At 28.4% G+C, this 26,627-nt stretch overlaps 1 long non-coding RNA gene across 1 annotated transcript in view; it reads right to left on the bottom strand.

Annotated features, from left to right (window-relative positions):
* Positions 1-1,160: 1,160 nt before the first annotated feature.
* The window catches only part of LOC139905581 (uncharacterized), a 35,605-nt gene continuing 10,138 nt past the window's right edge, over positions 1,161-26,627 (bottom strand). Inside the window, exon 2 of the long non-coding RNA XR_011780457.1 lies at positions 1,161-1,392. This is a non-coding gene — a long non-coding RNA (uncharacterized lncRNA). The remainder of the gene's footprint in view (positions 1,393-26,627) is intronic.

The following is a 26,627-nucleotide window of genomic DNA, read 5'->3' as shown; positions in this document are numbered from 1 at the left end:
CTATGACATTATTATTCAATAATTGCTTAAAAGTGTTCTCAATTTAACAAGAGCTAATTATAACTCAACCAATCTACGTTCAGACCAATGATTAGAGAAAAAGAAGCAGACACATCGACACCTGACAACAAAATACCCTGGATATTTTTGTATATGCAAAACATCAACTTTTTCCAAGAATTATCTTCTAACTGATTACTTTTTCTACGTATATGGGCAATTCCATGATAAATTTTTACAATGAAACAGATTTGACTCAAATTCAGTATGTGGTATACCAAAGTATCCCATCTCAGAAATGAAATTTGTATATGTAACTCAATCCAAACCTGAGTTATAACGTTTTAAAGATGAAGATTTTAGCATTTGGATGAATTTTTGCAATATTTTTTTTTTACATCTCGTAAGCCAAAGCAATGGTATGAAAATATAATCCATCATTGAAACACTATCTAATAGCTTTACGAGAATAATGTTAAATTTTATTTTTATTTTTGTTATGAAAAACAAATGATAACTATGACATCAATTTTTCAAGGTTTATGTTATTTATTTATTTTTTTTAATTATAACCTTCTAAAACACATTTAAAAAATTTTAAAAACTATAAATTGGAAAAACTATTGAATTATGAGTAATGGTGAGATTTATAAAAAATTTCAGTTCATTTATATAATATTTTTGTACATTTTTGTCCACCTTAAACTTTTTTTTAAAGATTTATAGTTAATTTAGATGCTAAAATTTCAAAAAAACAAGGACTATATACTTTGAAAAATTTAAGGTCATGTCTTACTTTTTTTATAATACAGCAAAATAATAGTCGCCATAAGTTAGAATTTACTATTTTAAAGCTTTTCAAGCTTTGATTTACCATATAACACTCATCAAAATGAGAATTTCTTTATCTTTAAGGCCTCAGAACTCAAAATTGGAATTACCTCCATATAAAAAATTATATTTCTAGACTAGTCTACTGTAAATAGCACTACCTACAAAATGTTAGTCATATTTGTTTCCTCGAGAAAATTTGTCTAATTTACCATGAATCTTGATTTTAACTCTATCAAATGACTTTCAAATTAAATCAAAATTTTATACATATATAACAATGATAAATATAAATATTTTAATGAAATAACATACAATGAAAGTTCCAATCAAATTCAAAATTCAGATTTATTTTTATCAAATAGAGACAACAAAAGTAGAATAATTACAAAAAATATATTATTATTTTCAAAGTAAGAACAACTGTTGGTGAAATTTTGACATGGAATAGATCACTATTTCCACTCATATTAATGAATATATGATTTTTATTATTATAACACTTGGTTGCTTAGGCCTCCAAAATGGTCATCATCAGCAATCCTGACGTCATTCAGAAAACTTATTTGGAAAGAAAGAGATAAAAAAAAAGGATGAAGGTATAAATAAAATTGAAATGAATAAAGACATCATCATGATTTCTCAATTACCGATATGTAACTAAATTGAAATAAACTTAATTCTAAATTATTAATAAGCATTCAGAGTATTTAAATGTTAATAAGACATTAGCAAACAATAAAAATAAACAATTTTACACCATAGATGGCGCAGATGTAACATACAAATTACTAATAAATAATAAATATCCTCGAGTATATAAAAAAAATACAGTTATGGAAACAAATTTAATGCCACCCTTGATTTATTAAACTTTATTTTAGCTTAAACATTTTGAAAAATACTAAGTTTTGTAACCACACGATAATATTTTCTTATTGTGTTGGAAAAATTCGCAATATAAATTTCGTACTATAATATTAAGTTAGACTAACGGAAGGTTAAGGAAAATTTACATAATTACGTCACAATTAATAGTCAATTATTTAATTTAAAGCTCATTTTTAGTCAAATGAAAAATCATGACATCATTATTTATTTTAACATAATGCAAGTTTTTTTTGTTCCTTTCATCCTCTTTTTATCTTTACTCTTTTTTCATGTAAAACATTTTTCATAATCTTAATATTTTATGGGAAACCAAAATAACTTTGTTTTTTCACAAAACCTCGAATAAAAATTGAAAAATGGCTTCAAATCGAGATGCTAATATTCTAATATCGCAAAAATCTATATATATAAAAGAGTGATTTTTTTTTGGGTTGGGGATCATAAATGCCCAAACCCCAAGAACCGTTTTATGCAACTCATGGAGAATAAATAGGGGTTAAAGTTTTTTATCAAAAAGAGATTGGCATTTCAAACAACAACTATATGAATAACTACATTTTTTAAATTTATTCAAAATAAAGTTATGGGCAAAGAAATGAATCGGTGAAAATTGCAATTTTTTTTATTTCAGGTGCAAAAAAATAACTTCCAATGGAATATGAGATTAGTAAATAGAATAAAGTTTGTAGTAATTTGTCTGGAGATGGGTTTGCATATAAATTTGCCAAACAAAAATTGATGTTGAACTGAAATATCTGTCATTTTCTGAATCATTTTTTCATTTTTTCTCCTCTATTTTTCATCAAATGTCAATTTTCAATATTTTTAAAAGAAATGCCACAAAACGACAAATTGTGGATGGTAGATTTGAGACTATCGCCGTTCATTTAATTATTTTCAATTTCCGGAACATTTTGTTAAATAATTTCTGTAATATTTGCAAAAATGAACCAGTTGTCGAGGGTTATTTTTTCACAACATTATTTTTCATAGCTTTTTTGTTTTTCCAAGTACGAAAAAAATATTAATAGATTTGTGTTTCTTTTACAATTCTAATAAATACTATTAACTATTTTTTGTAAAATTAGTGCAAAAAAAGTTTTTGCAATTTACATCGCGAATTTTGATTAGGGAATTTTTTTAAGTAAATAGAAAATGGACTTCTCATATAGACAATTTTTTAGATATATATGGTGGTATATTATTTGAAGTTTATAACACATTGTTTTTATATTCATAATAATAATACTAAGGTTACAAGAGGCAATAATAAGAGTTTGTGTTTTTTCGGGGGGGAGAGGGGGGGGGAGAATTTGCTATGATGAGACCTTGTAAATTGTCTTACTCAACCGTATTGATATAGCATGAAGAATCCAAGAGAAATAGAATTAGAGTTATCCGGATCTTTTTCGACAACAACAAAACATTCATATTATGATGACTAGTATATAGAAGTATTTTATTAAATTTTCTTAATTAATTTGACCATTTTCAATGTAATTTCCCTCTCCTTCCTTAGCCCGAGCAACGCGGGGTAATCCTTAGCTAGTATAATATATTTTTGGAATGATAATTTAGGGATTGACATAAAAATTTATGGATAACAACTCATCCAAAAGAAAGATATTCTGGTTTTTGTAAATTGTGGGATTCATCCAGCTAACTGAGTTTATGAAAAAAAAAAATTTTTTTTTTTTTGATAATGCCCATAAAAAATACGTTCTTAATTGTAGTATTTAATATTATATTTTCGTCAGGAGCTGAAGAAGACTTATAATTTATTATACTTTCCTTCTTTCAAACATCATCATCCTACTTCATTCTCATCTTCCTTAGAGAATTGTAAGTAATAATTATTTACTAGATAGATCCTTTAAAAAAGAAGAGGAGGGAGTTTCTTTGAATGAGTCTTAACATTTTTTTCTAAAATACATCCATATTATATTTGTTTACAATGTTCTACTCCTTTAATTCTTTTAAAGCTCTACTTAAAATTAAATAAAGGAGTGACCTAGATAGTCATATTATGTAGTTTTTTATCATTATATTGGATTTTTTTTCTTTCCATTTCACCAAAGTCATCCATAATAGTTATTTATACTTTTATTGGTATGGCTAATGATAGAACATAACGGTTTTATACAACCATTCATTTTCACAGTGTTTGCTTATGATGAACAATTTTTATCAAGAATAATAAATGGCAGAGCTTTACAAATTTGCTTTTGGGAAATGTGGAACACCACTTAATGGCTAAAAGATTTTTTTTAAAGTATTGTTATTTTTTAAAGTTAGTATTTGATAAATCCTTGTTTAATCTGTCTATGGAACTTCACTATGGATTTATTGGATGATTTTTGTGTCTAATTCCGACCCGTCCATAATATTTAAAAAAAAATACATCAAAATCTCATGGACTCATAAAATTAATGTATATTTTGTGTGGTAATAACCACGAGCGTATAGTGGATTATAATCATTGATTGTAAGGAAAAAATAGAACGAATTTATTCTGATTAATGAGATAAGGTTTATTTTTGTTAACTAAGATTAGAATGAAGCACGTATGGAGTGAACTATCTTACCCTGTCTAATTCAAGATTGTACATTAATTAAGTAGTCATAAATAATTCCCGCTATAACCAAAAAGTAATAGCGTAATTAAAGTAATAAACAACCACATCTAAGAATCCTATTTCAATGATAAATGATGTAGATAGTTTTTGGATCACCTGTTATAAATATACGACAATAATGAATTATATAGATTTTTATGTTAATTTGTTTTTTTTATTATTAATGAATGTAAACTCCCACTTTTTAAGGGTTTAAGGAGTCACTTTTATTAAACTACAAAAAGTGCAATTGCTATACCTAGAATGTTCATTGTATTTAAATTATATGTATTTTTGAAATATTGATGGACTTGTCATAATGCCTTATTTATAGTTATATGTCCTATAGAGTATAAAATAACTTAAGGCAAAGCACAATGGGGGAAGTATCAACGCCTCTTTATTTATGTATTTAAAAAGTGGGTGGTGCTGTTTCTTTAATAGGGCATATTAAATAATCCTTTCTGACTTAAAAAATATTGTACTTCCATATTAAAAATATCTAATTACATTTATTGCTAAGCAGTAGTCAATAAGATTTGTAGTGTTCCCATTTTTTAAAATGTGACACATTAACAAAGTTACGAAAAAGAAAAAAGTTATAGAATAAAAAGTCATGTCAAATATTTTATTTAATGTTTTGATTGATTTTAGACTATTTTAAACTTTTGTGTATTGTGGGTGTAATTATTTTTGCTTCTTGTTTTCTCCTTCTTTAGTGTTTGAATAGCCGAAATTTTTTATCTACTTTTTACTATGTAAAAAAAAATTGTTTACAAATGGTAATGTTATTTTTTATACCGATACTTTTGTGATACTGAAGTACTGACGCATTTAAATCGGTACTATACTCAATTGACATAGGAGCCGATATTTTTATTGCCTTTTTTGTCTTGAGGTTCTATAACTTTTGCAACCATTGTTATATTCGCCATACAACGTTCTGTGTTTGGAAACTTTTTTGTACTGTTGAAAAAAAGTTTAATAAGAACTAAATTATCAAAAAGTAACTTTAAAATTTAATTGATACAAGTCTTAGCTATTTGTATGAATGTAGTTCCTAAATTTCTTTAAAAATAATTTAACTCTTAATGTTGTTACTCTTTCAGAAAATAAGTTTTTGTAATAAAATAAAGCAACTTTTATTTCTAAAAAAATCTCAAAGATACCAAAAATTGATTAATAAATATCCTAATCATATTTCAACATCAATTTACGTAGATGTGAACCACTTAATGAACCTTTTAAACTTGAAGAATTTTATTTGAAATTAGTATTTTTTTAAATTTGGATGACATTTTTTTTTTCTTCAAGATAACAAATTAATTTAATTTGAGTACTTGGATTAATCAAGTAGCTAAATTAACTTTTGTTATTAGTTTTATTCCTTATGGTAGTCCTGCGTAATTTTTTTGCACCATTCAGTGAATAAAACTTTACAGTACTAGCATATTCTTTCAATATTAATTGGTTACAAAAGTAACCGAAACTCAAATAAAGTATAAACTCTGAATTTTACCTTTGTGTGCATTCATTTATACTATAAAGAGTAATTAAACTTGAGAAATGGGCTCCTTTGCAAAGTATAAAAACCTTCTGTTCTCTTTAGTATGTATAGTTTATTTTATATTAAGAGGATCATTATAGTAGTACTATAGTAAGTAATAAGAACATGGCATGGAAACAGTCATTTATATTCTATAAGAGTCAGGTTTCATGATGTTGAAACTTTGGTTTTTTTTCTTTTTGTGTGTCTTTCGCATATGCTTTTGACAATTACTTGAGATTAAAAAAAAAAAGTAAATCCTATGACATTAGAATAAGTAAGAGGGAAAAAAGGATTATAATGATTTGGAATTTTAATCTCAATCCTTGAACAAGAAGTAAAGACAGGCAAATTGACATAAGTAGTGATTTTTCTTTCATTTCAAGTGCTAATATATGTTACATACATATCCATATCAACTGTGGTTGAAAGCTTTTTTTGATAAATAGTCCACACGATGTTCATAACATTTATATATAAGCTAAATTTTACTTGGTCTTATTTATAACCCTACAAAAGACGAATGTTTCTTAAGATTTAGAATATATATATATATATATATATTTCCAGTCTTTATAGTCGTAATACTTTACTCATCATTATGCAATCAAAATAGAATCTGAAGTTACTGCAGTCGAATTAAACTTGTGTGTTACTTAAGTGTATGTTCACATACTCGTATATCTCATACATTCATCATTATTGATATATATAGAAATACACATTTGGAACGTAGAAATCTATGTTGTTACGACTAGTTCCGAAATGTTGAAATAACTTTTCGTATCCTTATAGTAACTTAAGCTATACAAAAATCAAAATTGATGTCTTTAAGGCTCATAAAAATATACAAAATTTGTTGTTTATTCAGTAAAAGTTCCTTTTTTCCAATATAAATCATTTTATAGTATTATAAAAGTAGAAGAGCAAAATGTGGACTGTTCTCATCATTATGCAAAGGGTTATTGATTATTTTTTGATATTCTGTTTTCCCTGTCCTTTTTACATAACTAAACTATACTAATAGTTTAGCTATTTCATAATAATGAGGGGAGAACCAAGCAAATTGGCAGCGCATCTCCAATCTCCTAAATGCTGGAATTACTTTAATTAAGATTACGGAAATTAGTTTTTTAGTAAATTTCTTGTTAAGTTTGGAGAAGAATATAAAGCAGGATCCTACTAAGTCGATGAATCACCTCCCCAACTACTTCTCTGTGGCTCCTAAGACCATCAGGAGGGCTATAAAGCACATTATTGTCCTTCACAAGAAGCCCCATGCCACCTTCTGAAAGATAGCATGAACGCCAGGAGGCTCCAAAGGTGCAAGAAAATCCTCACAAAGATTAAGGCAAAGGGATTAACTGTGAAAATTTTCTTGGACAAAAAAATTTCACTGTTGATCAATTCCAGAAATGCCAGAACAACCGCTGGTTTGCAAAAAACAAAGGATGGTATACAAAGGGGTTACCAAGCCAAATACCACCTCAAACAATGGTCCTCGGCGTTGCAGCTTCAGATGGAAAGAAGACGCCTAATTTATTTTCCTTGGCTGGATAGAAAATCAGCCAGGAGCCTACTATAAAGTGCTAAGGTACACCATCTTTCCATTGCTGAAGACCAACTATGTGGAGGGTAATTACGTGTGGACTCAGGATGGTGCCTCTAACACGTCCGTCAAGTGCCAAAAGTTTAGCGCAAATAACATGGATCGATTCTAGTTCAAAAAGATATGGCCCATTCCTCACCAGATTTGAACCCACTTGACTTTTCTATATACAACACTTTAGAAATGGAAGCCAACAGGACCTCACACTTAAATGTGGACTCACTAAAGTCCTCCATAGTGGCTGCATGGAACAATTTGTCAGAGGAGATTGTCATCAACGCCTGCATGGGCTTCAAGCGATGTGTAAAGGATGTGATTGATAATGAAGGCCATATTGAGTTAAATTTTTTGCAAGAACCTTGTCTACATATTTTGTTAACATAATTTTTTCCCTATTATTGAATATATAAAATTATTGATGTATTTCCAAATCCATCTTTTGCCTCCACTTTTTGCTGCCCTACCCTATAAATGTTTTAAAGAAGGCAAAAAATTACGAAACACATGCTTTAACGTTTTGGCCTTGAAGGAAAAATAAGATAGAAATTATCATTTTATTTGAAGAGGAAAGTGCGTGCAAATATCTTACTAGCCCACGAATAATGTTTGTAATAGCAGTCCGAGTTGATTCTGTAGTCTTTGTTTAATTAGAATAAAAGGAAGTTTGAAGCCGAGTTGCAAGTAGGAGTGCCCAAGGTTTTGCTTTTGTATTAGAAATGTCACTCTCATTTTATCCAGGCAATTTTGTATTTAAAAAATTAAAAATAATATTTTTGAAATATGAAATGTTGTTGATAATTGTTTTAACAAGATAGTAGAAAATTTTTTTTTTGCAGTTTTTATTGGTTTTAACAAAAATTGAAGTGTTCCAAAATGTTTCATCCCCATTATTTTTTTTTCTCTTTTAATTACACTTCATGGTTTAAAAATCTTATTTTGTGTGTCTAATTAGAGAGTTGAAAAAAGTTGAATTCGAGCCTTCCTTCCCTCTAATTTATCTAATTATTCCACCCTCTTTCCTCCCATTTTTCTATATAATACTCATTCATATAATGTGTGTTTTACTACATGCATTCATCTTCCCCTATCTAATATATATATTCCAAGTTCTCAAAATATGCTGAAATATAAATATTTATTTTCCTTTTATTCATGAAGGTTTGCATATACATATGTCATTAAAAATTAATACTTGTTGTACATTCATTTTCGAAAAAAACCACATGTAATGGAACAAAGAAATAAAATTTCCAATTTTATTTGAGGAAAGAAAAAAAAATTTTATCATAATTATTTAATTGGAGTAGGTTTTTTGTTTTTTTGTTTGAAACAATCGTTAAAAAATACATATTTTAGTATTGTACAAAATTGGAGAGTATTATTTTGAAGGTAATTGTATTTGGGAAATAATGGTTTGGGCTTATGGTTGTTTTCAAGAGAAAAAAAAAGGAAAATGACTCTAATATATTTTTGTGGTTATATTTCTTTCAATTAAGGTTTTATTTTACATGTACAATTGTATTTATATAGCCATAATTATGAGAATTTGTATGTAGCTTTTATTAGGGGATCCAACTTTAATAATGTCTTCTTCATTATTACATATATTGAGAAATAACTCTCAACTTAGTATCAGGACCAATATTTTGACGCTCCACTGACTACGTTCTGATTCATAAAGACGCATTCAAGCCGGGTAGAAAAGATAATTAATCATGAAACAGTTTTGCTAAATGATGTCTTTGTAAAAATTAACAAATGACGTAATTATAAACCAGGAACATATACATTAGCTCTCTAGCTTATGTACTCCAAGCAGTTTGGCATATCCAGGGCTACCGTCTACACTATCAACAAGTCTGAAACGTTAAAGAGGAAGAAAGGGTCCGTCAAAAATACCAAACTGGACACAGAGGAGTTAAAAAAAACAGCCCAGGCTAACTCCCTCACGACCATGAGGGTCCATTAGGGTGGAGCTTATTTTCTAAATTCGAATAATGTGAATTTGCAGGGCTATAATTTTTTTTTCTTTTAGACAATAGACATTGTATAAAAATTTTGCACGGCTTTGAAAAATATTTAGAGGTAGAACAGCGGCTTTAAAGTTTTGAAATTTTACAATTTTTTCAAAAATCAATGCTTTGACCTAAATATCGTTTAAACAATTAGTGTTACAATAAACCTTAAAAGAAACTAAATTTTGTTAAATAATCCATATTAACAATTTATGTGTCCCATATTATAAGCGATAATTAATATATCACTCGAAGTAACAAAATCAGGTTAGGCTAGGATAAATTTAACCCTTTCCGATATTTTACTTATCTTTTTTTTATAAAAAGACTTTATAACCTAAATCCGTTTAATAATTCTTAATTGAGTAGTAAGAAATACACATTGCAAATAAGTTGAACTTTTTCTTTCCTTTCCGCGATCCAAAAAATCTTAATAGTCAGATTTTAATTTTCAATTAAAGTAACGAAACCTTATTTTATTTTAAACTGAGATAAAATTTCTGAGCACTTCTATTTAGTTCTAATTTTTCATAACAGAAAATACTGTATTAAATTCAAGCTATGTGCTTTGATACGAAAAATTCAAATACGGGTAGGACTGCTAGAACTTGTGTTTTTCAGAAGAAAAAAAAATAGGAAAAAACCTTTTACCTCTCGTATGTGGACACCACATTATGAAATTAATAATAAGCACAGCATTCCAGTCATATTTTGGACCTACGTTTTCTCCTGATTTTCAAATGTTCAAAAGATTTCAAGAAAAATGGCCATATATTGATATAGCTAAGTATGATATTTGAGTGGAAGATCGTGAAATAGCTAGTCTCGTAGAAGATGGGGGACAAAAGACCCTTGATTATGCGAAGAAATGTATAGAAAAAAATCATCCTTGACACGACTAAAAAGAATTCCTTAACCTAGTGATTATACTCATTGGTGATGTTCAGCCACAACAGGTCAAATTTATGACACCTGGTTGCTATACACCACGCCCAATGGCTATCAAGAGTTTTATACTGCTTAAAAATTTAGTTGTTTTGATCACAATTCTAATTGACCCACATAGAGGAGCGAGGATTACTGAATATTTGTGTGCTTATAGTGATAGTGTATTTTTGAGTCTAGTTGTCTGCTCCTCAAGCATTGAGTACAAGTAATAATAACCTGAATTTGAAAAAATCCCTCCATAAATATTCTTCCATTAATTGAGACATATCCAATCTCAACATAAAAAAAAATATTTATGCACTTATGGTACTTGTCTGAGAAATTTCTTGGATTATCTCTATTTGATAGTTCATTAGGTTCAGAATCAAAAATACAATTAATAAAGGTAATCTAAAATTTGAATAATGCAACTCAATAAAGGCCGTGCTTTACTCTCAAAGAAATTAAAATACAAAAACTTGCAAGATTTCGCTACAGAAAAATCAAAGAAACTGTTTCAAAGTCTGCACCGCCCAGAGAAATTTCTTTGAGGCGATCCAGAATTATGGAATGATCAAGATGAATACCGACAAGCTCTTCATACTATAATTCATTTAAAAGTTGTTAATTCTCTTGCTGAGCGTGAAGTGGGTTTCATTAAAGAATACTGTGGTCTATTAACATCTGATGAATCGCAGCTCCAATTCCTCCTCCAAGTGGTCGAAGATCATCCAAGCTAATTTGTCCTTGTTCCAAAGAAAAATACTCTTTAAAGATTTTCATCTACAAAGATATTTGCACTAGATATTACTAGAACTTTATTACGTTATATTCAAATTTAGATTAGCAATAAATTAGAAAAATATATGAAAGTTTTATCATTGACAAAAAAAAATTATATTTTCTTTACGTTGTGATTTTTTCTTCAGCTTACCCCATAACAATCTTGTTTTAAAAAGATAATTTTAACTAAAACTACTCCCATAGTTGTTCTTAATTACGAATACTACAAAGGTTTTGAATAAATAAGATGAATTTAAGTTTTGAAGGCTTTTTTTATCGAAAAAGGTCAAATTTATGGTAATTTAAACTGCTCTATCTACTTCAAGTAAAAAATTGACTATTGTCAATTTTGAAAACATAAATTATAAATATGGATAATATTTCTTTTACGAGGAGACAAATAGACATATAGCAAAAAATGCAAGTTATGAAAATATTTGCTCTTTTGAACAATTAAAACCAAAAAAAAATTACAAAATTTTTTAGATTGTAAATTTATTTAAATAAATTTATTGTGTTATCAAGTTTGTTGTAACACAAAAGGTAATTTGATATTCAGGTAAAAAAGATTTTTTTTAAATAGTAAAATTTGAAAACATTCGAGCGGTTGAGCTATCTCTAAATATTTTTCAAAGTCGTTCAAAATTTATATACGAAGTCTTTCGCTTGAAAGGAATAACTTGCAACCGTCGAAACTCCACATTTTTCAAATTTAAAAATAAGCTCTAGAGATTTCAGGGTTTCATACCAAAGTGTCCAGAGAGCTATAAAAAAGTGTCTGGAAATAACCTTGAGAGGGGAGAGGCAACTACCAATGAAAGAACCCCATCTCCTTCGTTGTTAGACTCTTTTGTTTCAGTCCTTCGAGTTCTTTTGAACTCTTTTTTTACACTTTTGGTCTGATGTCAACCCCTTGACTACATCTCTTGGGTACATGTTGAGGGACAGCCCTGTAGTGTCCGTCATCCAAGCACTGAGGCCCTCAAAGCCGCTGTCAGCCAGAACTGGGACGACATGACAGATGACAACATCCGCAGTGGTTGCCCGCCACCTGAAAGCCATCATTGCTGCTAAGGGCGTTTACATTAATTATAAAGATAGCTCAGACACACATCTATTTATAGTATTAATTTTTTTGAATTTATATTGCTAACTAATAAATTATATATTGTTGAAGTTTAAAATTCAAAGTGTTCACATTTTAATAGAGCACTTGGTACATATATATTTCGTTCATATATATATATATATATCTTACAATCATACTTATGAGCCTTTATGAACCTATTTTTGTCTGTTGTTGATTTTCTACTTCTCCCCAAGGTGTATATAATAATGAAAAGATAACAGTAAATATAATGACGCCACTTGTATATATAGTTGAGACTACTTTTTGAATAAAATTGTGCTGAATATTGATAATGAATTTCTTAAATGAAAATATATTTTCGTGGAGATAAACAAATTTTTTTTCTAATAATACTAAAAATTAAAATTTATTCTCAATTTTATATTGGAGATACAGACATTTAATTATTATATTATAATGTTTTAATTGAGAATATTATATTCAACTAATTCAATCATTGAATTAATATAGTTTAGTTACAGATTACATAAAAATAATGCATTTTAGAAGAGACTTTTATTGAGACTTTTTAAGGACCAATAATTAATATAAACAGGCCGATGAAATGCCTCAAATTAATATTTCTACTGATTTTTCATTCATATGAATGGTATTTAGGAGTTTATTTTTCAAATAATTTATAAATACATGTACATATGTATATGTATTTACTTGAAAAGTTAACTTCACAACTAATAAATGCATTAGGTTTCTTTTATTTCACGTAACAAACCCTAGGTACTGATAATACCTGAGGGGAATAAGATTTAGCAGGGTCTGTCATTTCTGTGACAAGTTGTTTTATAATTATTATTATTTTTTTTTTTTTTGGGGGTAGAAGGCTCTATTCATAAGTTTTCTGTTTATCTCAAAAATGAATTTAGCAGCTAATTTCATCATGAAATATGTTAAATTGTGAGTTCCAAAGTTTATGGCAATTTTCTAAGCAAACTGTCAATTAAAAAAATTCATATAGAGGTATTTGATAAATATTTAAGGCACAATACAATAAAATATCATGTTTTTGTTAAAAAAATTATAATAGTCAAAGTAGATTAAATGTTGGTAGCGGGTTGCATATTTCAAAAAAGAAAGAAAAACGTTCATAACTATCACCTACATACATATATATATGTGCAGAAATGATGCCACTACAAATAACTTATGTAGATTGAAGCTAATGATTATTATATACCTCCAAAAATAACCTTAAATAGAATCTAATACAGAGTATCTGATAATGCCATTATCATATAATTCATTCATGTATAACGAATATTGATAATTTTTAGGTATATATTTACCATATTAATTTTAATATTATGAAGTATATTTTAGTATGAGTGTAAGAGAACTGATGATTCTATATATTTGTGATGATATTTTCATTACGCAAATATTGCAAATTTTCTTTTTAAAAAGAGAGAAAAAATCACTTAGTAGTAAGCCAGTTCGACCTAAATTTTGGAAAATTATTCATTTAATGGTAGGAAATTTTTCACAATAGCTTAACGAATGTTCACCAATCAAGAGTTAAAAACTACTGATAAGTGGGAGAATAGTAGAAAAATCAGCAGCTGACAAGAAAATACAATGTTAATTTAAATATCAGTTTGTTAGAGTGATGATATATATATACAAGGGTTATTTAAAATTGATATTGGATTCGAGAATTACACAAACTAAAAAAACTAGACATTACAAAAGCCGACAATTTTCAGAAATAATACCAATTTATAAATAATTTTTTTGGAAAGTTGAATTTACTCAAATAATCATCAAAACTCGAAACATTTGTATAATAATTAGTAAAATTTCTTGTAGTATCACTCAAAAGGACAGTGAAAACTTCCAATGCTTCTCTTTTCTTTTTTAAAGTAGAGTTAATGTATAAAAAAGGAAAAGTCATATTATGTACATAAATATGTAGAGATTATTTAAAACTCAAACTCGAAAATAGGTATATTGTCATAACAGGAACTCGACTTCACGCAGAACTCAAAAACTGGAACTCGAACAAACTAGAAAATTTTGACTTGCATTCTAGCACTGGTTACATATAGTATACGCATTATGTTCAACAATATAAAATAATATTTCTTAAGCTATATTAAAATTAAGGACTTAAATTGAAAGAAACGTCAGAACCCATATTACGCAATAATTTTTTGAAAAAAGAATGAGAACCTTTGAATACGAAAAAGTACTCAAAAAAACAATATAAGAACGTCTTTCATCCAAAGTATAAAAATACCCTAATAACATGAGTTCCAATGTTAATGCTATTATCACTTCAAACGAATCCAATTCAGTGCATGAGGAGGAGGGAGTGTTGGATGATAATATGACTGGATTGAAACGCACTGTTACTCTGTCACAAGTCTCACATGATGATCCTAATCTTGATTCTATTATCATCAATGAGCGTAATATTAGTAGTCCTCTAATTTAAATTACACCAAGGAATGTCTCCCTGAGTGTATCATCCCAATAATAGCCTAACCTCACAATCTAAAGGAGTCCTTTTGGATGAGGTATTGCAAAAGGCGAAGTAGGTTAGTCCTAAAAACCGTACAAATCACATGTAGATTTGTCAAAGGTATTGGAACAGTCAGTGAAAAAAAACAGAAAGCTGAACTGATTCAAAGAAATTAGGATGACACGGGCCATTCTTCTAGAAGGAGTGGAAAGCAATTAAAGGATTCCAATTCCCCACTTCAGGCATTGAAGTCTTTGTTTTTGCTTTATTTCTAAATCTATCATTATGAATAAAGATCTAGAACCATTATTATATTCTCTGAATTGTAAACTGACTTGAATCACGGATTTTTATTTGGAACCCTTATCCAATGATTTTAAATCGAACATGGGCATTGAATAATATACTTTCTTTAAACACCAGAGATGGAAAAGATAGGAAATCGAGGCATGCATTAACCAGCCATCTTCTGCCTATGGATCCATCGATCATGTGTCTTCAGGACATAAAATCAAAAGTTTCATCCTCTTAAAATCCAAATTGTGCGTTCTCCCTTCTGAAAAAATCATGCCTTTTTTACTGGAGATAACGACAGTAGAGGTCTTCTGACACTAGTCACTAAAAAAGTTAATGATATTATTTTTATAAAGGGTTTCTCCGGTAAGAGTGACTGGATTAAAATATATATCCAAATGTGATGTTTACTCCTTTTTCTAATCTATCATCAATATTCAAAAGAAAGGCCGTTTTCCTTCATATTGATTGGAAACTTGAATGTTGACGGGTTTAAAAATTGATATCTAAATTCAAAAGTATTGGATGAGCTTTGGGTTAGATTCATCTTAAAAAAGCACTGGCCAACGAAGAAAGTACCTTGGCAAAGAAACAAACAGTCTTCTGGGATTGACTTGGCATTGATGTCCTACAACCTAAACAAAACTATAGACTAAGTAATATATAGGCCTAAGTCAGCATCAGATCATAAACTAATAGAGATCAACTTCCATTGCTATTGAAAAAGATCGATTCTGGGCGAAGAAAGTTTTAAGTAAAAATTTGAAAAATATCATTCAATGTTATAAGTCCAAATTCAATGCAATGCAAGCAATGCATGTTCTATCTCGAGCTCTTCAAACTTCGGCTCCGGAATTCTTGCAGAAAAGGAGATGGAAAAAACGAATATATCAAAACGAAGTTTTAAAATTGTTAAATTCTAGCTATTTATTTACTCTAACCTTTATGTCCATTACTGTTAATTCATTTAGAATAGCAGAAATAGCCGAGAAAGAGATGAATAACAAAGTTATGGTTAAGAGTGATTCAAATAGAAGACTTAAAAATTTGTACAGACAAAAAAAAAATACTCAGCTTCTAGAATAAAAAAATTGGCTATTGGCAAAGGAATTACTAGCACAAAAGATATTGTATAATATTTTCATTCGGATTTCCAAACCAGTAGTCCAAATTAAGATAATATTATTTCCCTAAAAGAAGTAGATATGAATAGAATGATAACATTTATTCAATCTAAAAGGTTAAGTATTTTATCATGAAAAAAATTAAAGCTAACAATGTGGCAGGCCCAGATGGAGTTTTTGGAGAGCTTTTTACCATGTTACCATGTTATTTAAAAAAAGTACGGCGGGTTTGGCGTTTATTTTAGTGACAAGACTTATCTAATCGATGTTCATGTGGATGAGCTCACTTTAACCGTAGAAGCTAATCCAGAGTCGCAGCAGCTTCTCAAAAGAATCAATATCTTGCCAGACTTCTTCAAAAATTATTATAAAAGATCAATTTTAAGGCCCAACAGGCAAAAGACATCCATTCTACCTGTAGGTGCTTGGAATCCAAGTGAGGATAAAAAAGTAAGAAGTTGTGAAGTCAAAAATAAAATTGAAATCTTGAACATGATTTGGAAGTGTCAAGGGACTCATATTTTAATTGGCATTCTATAAATTGTGCTATTTACCGAAATTTGCCTATGTGGAAAAATTTGAATATTCAGAAGAGAATGGATCTATACATATAAAAGAGAGATTGTGTGTGTATATGTCCTTTATACGTTCCCAGACCATTGAATCTAGGAGGCTGAAATTTGTGCTGGGTCCCTCTTTTGAGCTTACACAGACTAAGACGGGGGTGTCGATTTTTGGGGAGGTCATATAAGGGTGGCTCATGCTATACCCAAAACCCAAAAATCATTTTTATAGCTCAAGAAGACTAGATAGGGGGTTGAGTTATACGAACTACGTTTTCTAAATTTATTCAAAATCAAAAAGTTATTGGCTTAAAAAGAAATCGGTGAAAATTGCAATTTCGTTTATTTCAGGTGCAAAAAAATGAACTTCCACTAGAATATGTGATTAGTAAACAGAATAAAGTTTGTAGTAATTTGTCTGGAGATTGGTTTGCAAATAAATTTACCAACAAAAAATTGATGTTTAACTGAAAGATCTGTCCTTTTTGTATATTTTTTTCTTTTTCCATTTTTTCATCAAGTGTCAATTTTCAGTTTCTTTTTTTTAAATGCCACAAAACGATGCTTTATACCCAAAAAAATCAAAAGACAACTTTATTTTTTAATGTTAATAATAATACCACTAAGGTAACAAGAGGCATTAATAAGAGTATTTGGTTTCTCGGTGGGGGGAATCTGCTATGATGAGACAAATTAGATTGCTTTACTTCGCCGGATTGATATAGTGAGAAAAATCCAAGAAAATTAGAATTATCAGGATATTTTTGGGCATGAACGAAACATTCATATACTAATTATTATATTAGTATATAGAAGTATTTTCTGCATGATTTTTATTTTCTCTACTAATTTGACCATTCACAATGTGATTTTCCTTCCCCTCCTTAGCCCGAGCAACGCTGGATAATCCTTAGCTAATGAACTATATAACACACTAGTAGTTCCCCTAGTTATAAACAAAGCTGTTGCTTCCCCTCAATTTTCTATGAGAATGATGAAAGAGGAACAAGAGTGGCTTAAAATCAATTACACAATTGCTATTTGGCCCCCATAAAAAGGCCTAAATCACTCATTGGAGTTGGAATTGCACTTCTTGTGAATATAATACCAAAAGTTCATATCAAGATTTTTATCGATATGTCCAAGAAACCAGACGTTGAATGGAGGAAACAGGTTTCATCAAGTTATTTCGACTATAGGCTCATGATTGGTACTAACCTCACTAACAAGAAAATTGCTACTGACTCCCTGGTATGGGCTGCAGCTCAACTTATTTGGTAAGATGTTCCTTTATTCAATAAAGATTTTATTTTGGATGTAATCCGAGGCAAGGTTAAGAAGTCCTTCTTCTTTATGAATCTTAGCACTCCGAAGAATTTAAAGGAAGAAGGATTAAATACACAGATACAATACATATACAATACAAATTTAATTTTTTATAATTTTAATGGAAATGTTAATTAATCGACCAAATATCACAAGAAATATAAATAAACAAAAACCTACATGGTTTAATTATTAAGATTATTATGAATGTGATTTTCCTAACAACCATAATGGTTTATTAATTATAGTGTTGCACTACTTTTTTCATTTATAACTTTAAGAATTGTTGAAAATCCCCTTCCCCCCTCTTCTCCATTTGAATGGAAACAACTTCTAGGAGAAGTGAAATTAATAAAGTTTAATGTCCTTTAATAAAGTTCGTTAGACCTGGGTAACAGAGAAATTTTAAATAGCATTTAGGGTAAATTTTAATAAGTACTATAAAAGTATGTTCCTTGTTGTGTGTTAGATTAAATAATTTTTATTGCATCATAAACTGAAGAAAAGGCTTTCTTATATTATATTATAATAAAGTTAACATAAGCATTATTAGATTACATAAACTTCTGCAAATCAAATTAAAGTTATAATATTAGAAATCCACACTAACTATGTCCAACCCTTGAAAGAGAGAGCAGTAATTGCTTGTTTAGTATAGATTGGAACATTCTAGGTTTTGTTAAAGTACAGGGTTTTATTCCATTTTATAAAATGCATATTAACTGCAAAATTAAATAAAAAATATTAGTTAGTTTCTAGTGAGGACTAGATTATCTAGTCTGTTTAGAGTAATTTCAGCAAACTTATTTTTTAATAATGACTACACAAAGAAAATATTAAGTCAAAAATATAATTTTTCCCTGTTTCACATGACTTCTTCATAAAATATTTTTTCTTACTCAGTGAAGTGCACATGTATATATTATATACTACTCTGATCAATAAGAACCCGGTGTTTTCTCATCTCAAATTACATTATAATAATATAATAATTCTCTATGCTGGTACGCATGTCTACAACGTATGTTGGCAATATCAGTTATTTTACTATGTTAATTTATTTTTGACTGATAAAAAAGTTAGACGTCTTTTGGTGTGCTCTGCGAATTTCTGGTCTTTCTGGCGAAAAAAATGGAAAGAAAAATAAATTTTGGACAAAATCATTTTAAATGGCTATTCTTTACAAAATGGTAAATTTTGAAGAATAAACAATCTTTCAAAATACTTTAAAGAACTTAACTCTAAATTATTTTCTTTCTTTCCATTGTTTACATAGTAGAAAGTAGTAGAGCATACAAAAAAGTGTGTCTCATTATTTTATCGGTCAGGAAAAAACTTGTGTGCATGTATATCACCATAATAATAAAAAAACATTTTAGACGTTTTAGTTTAAAATCATTTTGTGAAGTTAAAAATGGTTTTTTTAATTGAGGAAGGCGTTCGATACAAGTTACAAACTGTACAATATATCCACATGTAGACGACATTTGTACATTATACAAAGATGCTAGTAAAATATTAATGTCAAAAATTATATCTAACTTGTTTTTTGAGAAAGTATGTTTGTATTTCAGTTGAGTATTTATGAAATATGCTTGTTTATAACGTATTTAAAAAAAATATGATTGAAAAATATTATTCCTAGTTGTTTTTGACTTAAATCATAGCAATGTGTATATGAATAATATGAAGAAAAAAAGTTCAAATATTTTATTTCTTATATAAAATACAAATATATTTGTATTAAAAAATATATATTTTTGTACAATATAGCTTTTAAAATAATAATAGTATATTTTTTTAAATTTAGTATTTTGTAAATTAAAATAATATATTTTAAGTGCATTTCATTCAAATATGTATGTGTATAGATAAGAAACAAAAGGCATATGTGTACAATGTAAATATATGTATAATGTATATACATTAAATATACTCTGCTGGTGTTTAGAGCATGGAACGAAACTCCGTTTATAAGGGGTCATAAACTACAAACTGATAACTGCTTGAAAATAAAGATTTAATGATTTTGCCAAGCGACATACATATATAGTATATGCAATAAAGACTCGCATACAATAAAATACTTAGAAGGACCAGATATTCAATGCTTAGTCTCTGCCACTGAAAATTTTAGAAGTATCTTATTAGAATCATGGTTATAATTGTAAAAAATATGACTTGTCAGTATTTAAGAAATTTTTAAACGAAAATTAACGTGGTAACCTTGATATTTTGAAAAATACGTGAGAGAATAACATCTTAGCTGTAAAAAGTTTTAGTAGATTATTTACATGCTGCTTTAAGAGAGCAAAGAAGGAAATAAAACACAAATCCCACTCTGTATCTAGTGAGTACAAGATGTCGATATAGATCCTACCCCAAGTCCAACATGGACTTAGAACGATAACTCTCCAACAAACCATCAGTGTTACTTTGTGTAATTCATGAGCACAAACACTTAATACTTAGACGTTCCGGACTCATATTTTTTACATCTCTAACCATGATCAATATGATGCAGTTATTTATTGAATCCAAGTTTGTCAAAATTTCATAAGCTAAATATAGCTAATAGGCAGAGCATTGTTAGAATTAATTATACGAGTATCATCTGTTGTTGTTTTTTTGGGGTTGTTGGTTGGTTTATGTACATTGTACATTATACTCGTATATCCGATAACAACATACTTTCAGAACAGATGATGCCACGGTAAAAAGTCAAAATAAGAAGTTATTATAAATATTTATACAAATATTTTACTGCAAGTATTTTGCTAATGGTTTAATTGTCCAGCAATAAACACCCATTTGCGTTTACAACGCGTCGTAAACTTATCTTCAATAGAGTTCCCATTCTTCCCTGAACACGTGATGTTCCATTGAACATTACTCATTAACATTCATATGCATAGTAATTACAACTTACATATATTTATGTACAAGGTAGACATTTAAAAACAAAGTTTTATCTATATGTAGGCATGTAGGTTTTTTTTAAATACCAATATGTATCATTATAGTCCTTCTTCAGATGTAAACTAAATCAAGGAGAAAATTAAAATAGGAAATATTATTAGAGGAATGTACTTTTAATTGAAAAATTAATTAAAAATTTTATGATTTTCATTTAGAATGATGATATTTTGTTCAAGCCTCAAGGTGAGTTTTTTCATGATGTATATGCTTATAATAATGTATACTGGACATCAGGTCACCTAGAGAAAATTATAATATTAAGTAAAAGCACAATACAATGAATAGTTGGGGAAAAATAGAGATGTTTTAAACAACTAAATTGATAAGAAAAATAATTATCTCTAAAAAAATTGCCCTTAATAGCTGTATACATATATGTTGTGTACAAGTATATCATCTGGAAAATCTTTGTCGTCCATCTTCTTCTACCAGGGTAGGCACAGAAAAGGGGTAGTGTAATGAGTCATCCAGGACGATATTGAACCAAAACTTACAGTCATGACAACAAATGCGAGACTCTAGAAGAAACATATTGAGATCTTGCAGTGGTCAAGCCAGTCTCCGTACCTCAATTCCATAGAAAATATTTATCAGTGGACAAACTTATAAAATCGGCAAGGGGTCAAATACTTATTTCCAGTACTATATTGACTATATGTTAGATCAATATACTGTTGGCATTTGGACATTATAATGTACCACTGAATACTTATCAATCAGTAATATTTGTAAAAGGAATCAAAAATTAGACGATAAATATATCGAACAACTAAGGAAAATACAATATTTGCATTATCCTCATAAAAAGTGGTGTAAATTATTCACCTCATATTATCGTTGTAACTTTTACACGACAAATCTATGTTACGTATCTGAAGTTTTACATTCTTATTAGGTTGTAAAAAGGCTTGTGAACAGGAATACGCATTTTAATTAACGCTAAACTTTGAACACTAAAAATTGAATTTTAACTTTCTGTTTCACTAATTCTTACGGCATTTAACACTTAAAATTGAAATTACATGAACGATTCCACAATATAAAAAAGTAACGTCTTTCAAGGATACCTTCAGAACACAAGCCTTTTTGACATATTTTTTGTGCAATCGGGAAGAAAAATACTGGATTTGTGATGATGTATTATCAAAATCATATTTTTTTAATCCAAAAAGTTTGTCAATATCTAAAAAATATAATTGACAGCGGTTCTGGTCGTATTTTGACTTTTTTAGAGTGGATTGGACGGATTGTCAAAATTACTAACCTCTGCATCATTAATATACAAGCATATGTCTGAACAAATTACTCCACAGATACCTGATTATCTGATATAGTTTAATTTAAAAGGTATGGAGTGGGCATTGAATTGTTGAGTCGTAAATAAATAATTTTAAGTGATTTGAATCGAGTTATTAAAATTTTAAAAATTAAATTTTGAACCGTTAAAGTATTCTCCGACTTCACATCTTAAAAAGCAGGACTATATCTGGTCCGTTTATATAGTTATTTCAGCAAAGTAGTTGGATTCTTAACTGGAACGAATGCATTAAAGTGTTGTCAAAAATTTTATTGGGTGGAGTTTGGTCTAAATCGTAGCATATTTAATTAACTTATGTTAAAATCTTTATTATTAATCAACCTTACAACTAGAAGCATGATTCCTAACATACTTCTTTTTTAAACTAATAAATAAAAGCTAATTTATAAGTTCACTTGATAAAATTTTAGAAACAAGGATTTATTTGAATAGCTCCAAATTCGTTCTAAACTATGACTGTTCCTCAAATAAAAAGTATGCTCAGCTGTATAATTATATTTCACTAAGCTTTTATAAGAGAGTATAGCTCAATCTACCAATTCACCCTGATATATAGCTTGTAACCCCAATTTATTTTTACAAATTCATTAATTGAAAGGTGAACGGAGCCCTAAAAACGGCTGAACTCTAGAAAAATTAATTAAACGGAATGCCAAAAAAGTGGAACACCTAAAAATCTGAGTAAATATGATATATGAACATAGATAGATAGATACAGCATGAGTTATAAGTCTCCATGATAATTGTTTCACTTGATGAATTTATATAATTTTTATTTACTCTAAGTTTTTGATTGCCTATTGACAGAGAGAGAGAGAAAGAAGGAAAAAATCTTTATCTGATGAGTTTTTATTTACATCTTTAATGAATAGAAACAAACGAGGTAGGTGGTATTATAATCAACATTCTTTAAATAAACAATAAATTTCTAAATAGTATTTATTTGACCAAATAAATTAATATTTACTTTTTGACCTTTTATGTAATTAGTAATATGAGTTCCAAACAAAACAAGACCCATGATATTCCCATATTTGCAACTTCATTGTTTATCAATCCTCTATACTTTCACTTCCATGACATGGATATACATATATACAATGTACATAACTACTTCTTAAAACACCGGATACTCAATGGACTATGATAAATAAAACATACTAACATTACATAGCTATATTTTCCTTAACGTTTGTTCAAAACCTTCCAGGCATGAATCTCTCACGATAAGCATACACATGAAACATGAACAATGTATATAGAATGTAAATGGTGCACCATTTTGCGTATTTTTTATGTAGGAAAAAGATCACAAAAGTGAATGCAAAAATATTCTATAGATAAAGTATTTTCACATATTTGGCTATAATGGAAGTCTGTCATTTTAGAAGAGGTATAGCATACAAAAATACATATATAAGTATAATAATATGCAACATCAAGAGTGCAACTATATGAATAATTTTTTCTTTAAATTTGTCCATTTTATTGAATAAATATACTGGGTGCACTGTGCAGCATCATAACTTCCTTTTTTATAGTGTGGCAATCAAACTGTAGAAACTGTAGCAAGGGGGGAGGGGCTGAGTTTTAATTCTAGAACCAAGATTTTAAAGTTTTTGGAAATACAGTCAGTTGCGTGGAGTAGTGAGAAACGAGCGTTTGTCGTCGAAAATAAATATTTCCAAAAAACGATTTAAAAGGAAATTTTTATATAATGAAACTAATTGGTATTTACCTCCTGACTTTTTCTTAGTGTGATTTATGAAAATCAATTTCTATTAAACAAAACACCATTTTTTCAATTCATTTTCATAATTTGAAATTTTTAAAATTCTTTGAAACCCAATAACTACACGAATAATGATGCAAGTTATTTGATTTGATGGCATGTGAAAATTCTCATTTGGTGCAATTTGTTTAAACCTTTTTATCGGAACCGGATTTATTCCGGAAACCTCAGCATTTCTATTACTTTTTCAAAATGCCGAAAAACTTATTATTTAATCAACTAACCAATCCCTTGTATAAAATAAGACATGTTGTTTATTGAATGTGGTATTTTTTATAAAATAATTATAACTCTTAAACTTCCTTATGAAAATTTATTTAAAGAGAAACAAAAAAATGAAAAAAATACTAGTTATTAAAATATATCTTACCTGAAAATGCATTCAAAATATGTTAATACAGCAATATGCAATCTTATTTCTATAGTGTGAACAATAAATTAACTATAATAATGGAAAAAAAACCAGATGTTTTTTAATTATCCTACTTTTCTCGTCACCGACCAAAAAAAAAAGTAACATGGAAGCTATTTTATAGATATTTCCAATATGTATTACTTTTTTTAAATTCAAATATCAATGTCAATCATCAGCATCAAGTAATATTCAATGCAAGTATAAAGTTTTATTTATTCATAATGCCATTTTATGGAGTTTAATCAAGATTTAATGGAAATTTGTCCATTTCATGTAATAATTAATTAACTTTGCACCCTCAGGATGACATCTCCTTCAATATGATGAAATTTATAATTTTGAAGAAAATGCCATCTTGGAAGCTCATAGTTGATATATTTGAAAAATAAAATCGACCAATTTTCCAAAATACATTGATTAAATTTTTTTTCATACTTTTAAGGGAAAAAAAAGACTTAATAGCTGTATAGTATACTCCTAGAATGCCAAAGAAATATAGTAATACTTTAATTAAATATTTGTAAAATTATATTTAAGTTGATATATTTGTACAATTTTTTTTTTTTTTTTTGGATCGATGAGAGACGGAAAATTAGGATAAGTGGAGGAAAATATCTGATAATTGTAATAATTAATTTATTGTAACAAGATGTAATAACATACTTTTAATACATACATTAGGGGCTGAAATATAATAAAGCTAGACCCTAAAAAATTGATTTTTGATAGACGGTAATATTTTAGTTCTTTTATTTGTGATTTCTTTTTGACACCCAAATACAAAGTAATAGCTCATCATTTTCTGTCTTATTAATTTAAAAAAAGAGGTTTCATTTTTATAAAAATATTTTTTTCAGGCCTCCCCCATCAACATGACCAACATCAACCATCCTGGGATAACGTGAAAAAAAACTTTATTTGCCAATTTGATTAATAGTTATAATAATTCTAATATTTTTCCAAAATAAAAAAATGGTGACGAATATGTTGGCTCTGGCTGTGGGACAGGAGGATTAATTCATATTATTAAACAATGAAATAATTCGACGTACGTTTTGTTGTTGTTATTGATGATTCTGTCATTTCCACATTTCAAAAGCCCGTCAAAGCTCTTAAATATATATATATGTATGTAGACAAAAAATAAAAATAAAAACCTCCCAGTTGGAACTATCTAAATTTTTATTGTTATTGTTATTATTCCCAATACAATAAGAGTGGATTTATGTGGAACATGGTTGGGAGAGAAGATACCATCACCCTAAACCCATCTTCCTTCCCCTTCCTTTCACTTTAATACCGAAAGAAAATCTACAAATACCATCAAAGTCTTATGAATATCTACACTAGACTGGATCTTAAATTTACTTTTCTTAATGTGGGTGGAATATAATTTAAGCAAAAAAAAGGGACAAAAAAATGTACAACATAAACGCACTATTTTTATAAAATATAATCCTTTTAGGGGAAAACTAAAAAAAAAAAATTAAGTATTGCTTATTCATTTTTATCTAGAGGAACATTCTTGGACCATGTCCCCTATATATTTCGAAAAAACAAGTGATTAAGAAACATTTTAATCTGTATACATAACATGTAGGTACTCATAGAGTATATGACAATGTTGTTGTTGTTTTTTACGAGATTCTTCAAACTGAAGTACATCTTGAGTTGTTTCATGTGAATATATACATATTATCTACTTTCTACATTATACAATAGTTACCATATGAAGAACACATCAATAAAAATCAGTAGTCATTTGTATAGAAAATTGGAAACCATAAAAAAATGTTTCAAAAAAGATTACATCTGTATTTTACATCAAGGAAAAATACAAACTATATAATATATATATTTCTAGGTACATACAAGTAGATAGGCTCAAAATACACTGTATGAAGACAACAAAATATACTTACATACATAAATATACTTTCTTTCATATTAATTATCAACCAATTATTGAGATTGCTGCAACAAAGGACCAC

The sequence above is a fragment of the Lepeophtheirus salmonis genome, chromosome 5 (genome assembly GCF_016086655.4).
Source record: "Lepeophtheirus salmonis chromosome 5, UVic_Lsal_1.4, whole genome shotgun sequence".
Lineage (NCBI taxonomy): Eukaryota > Metazoa > Arthropoda > Copepoda > Siphonostomatoida > Caligidae > Lepeophtheirus > Lepeophtheirus salmonis.
Note: the sequence above shows the minus strand (reverse complement) of the source record. Positions and strands in the feature narration are given on the sequence as shown.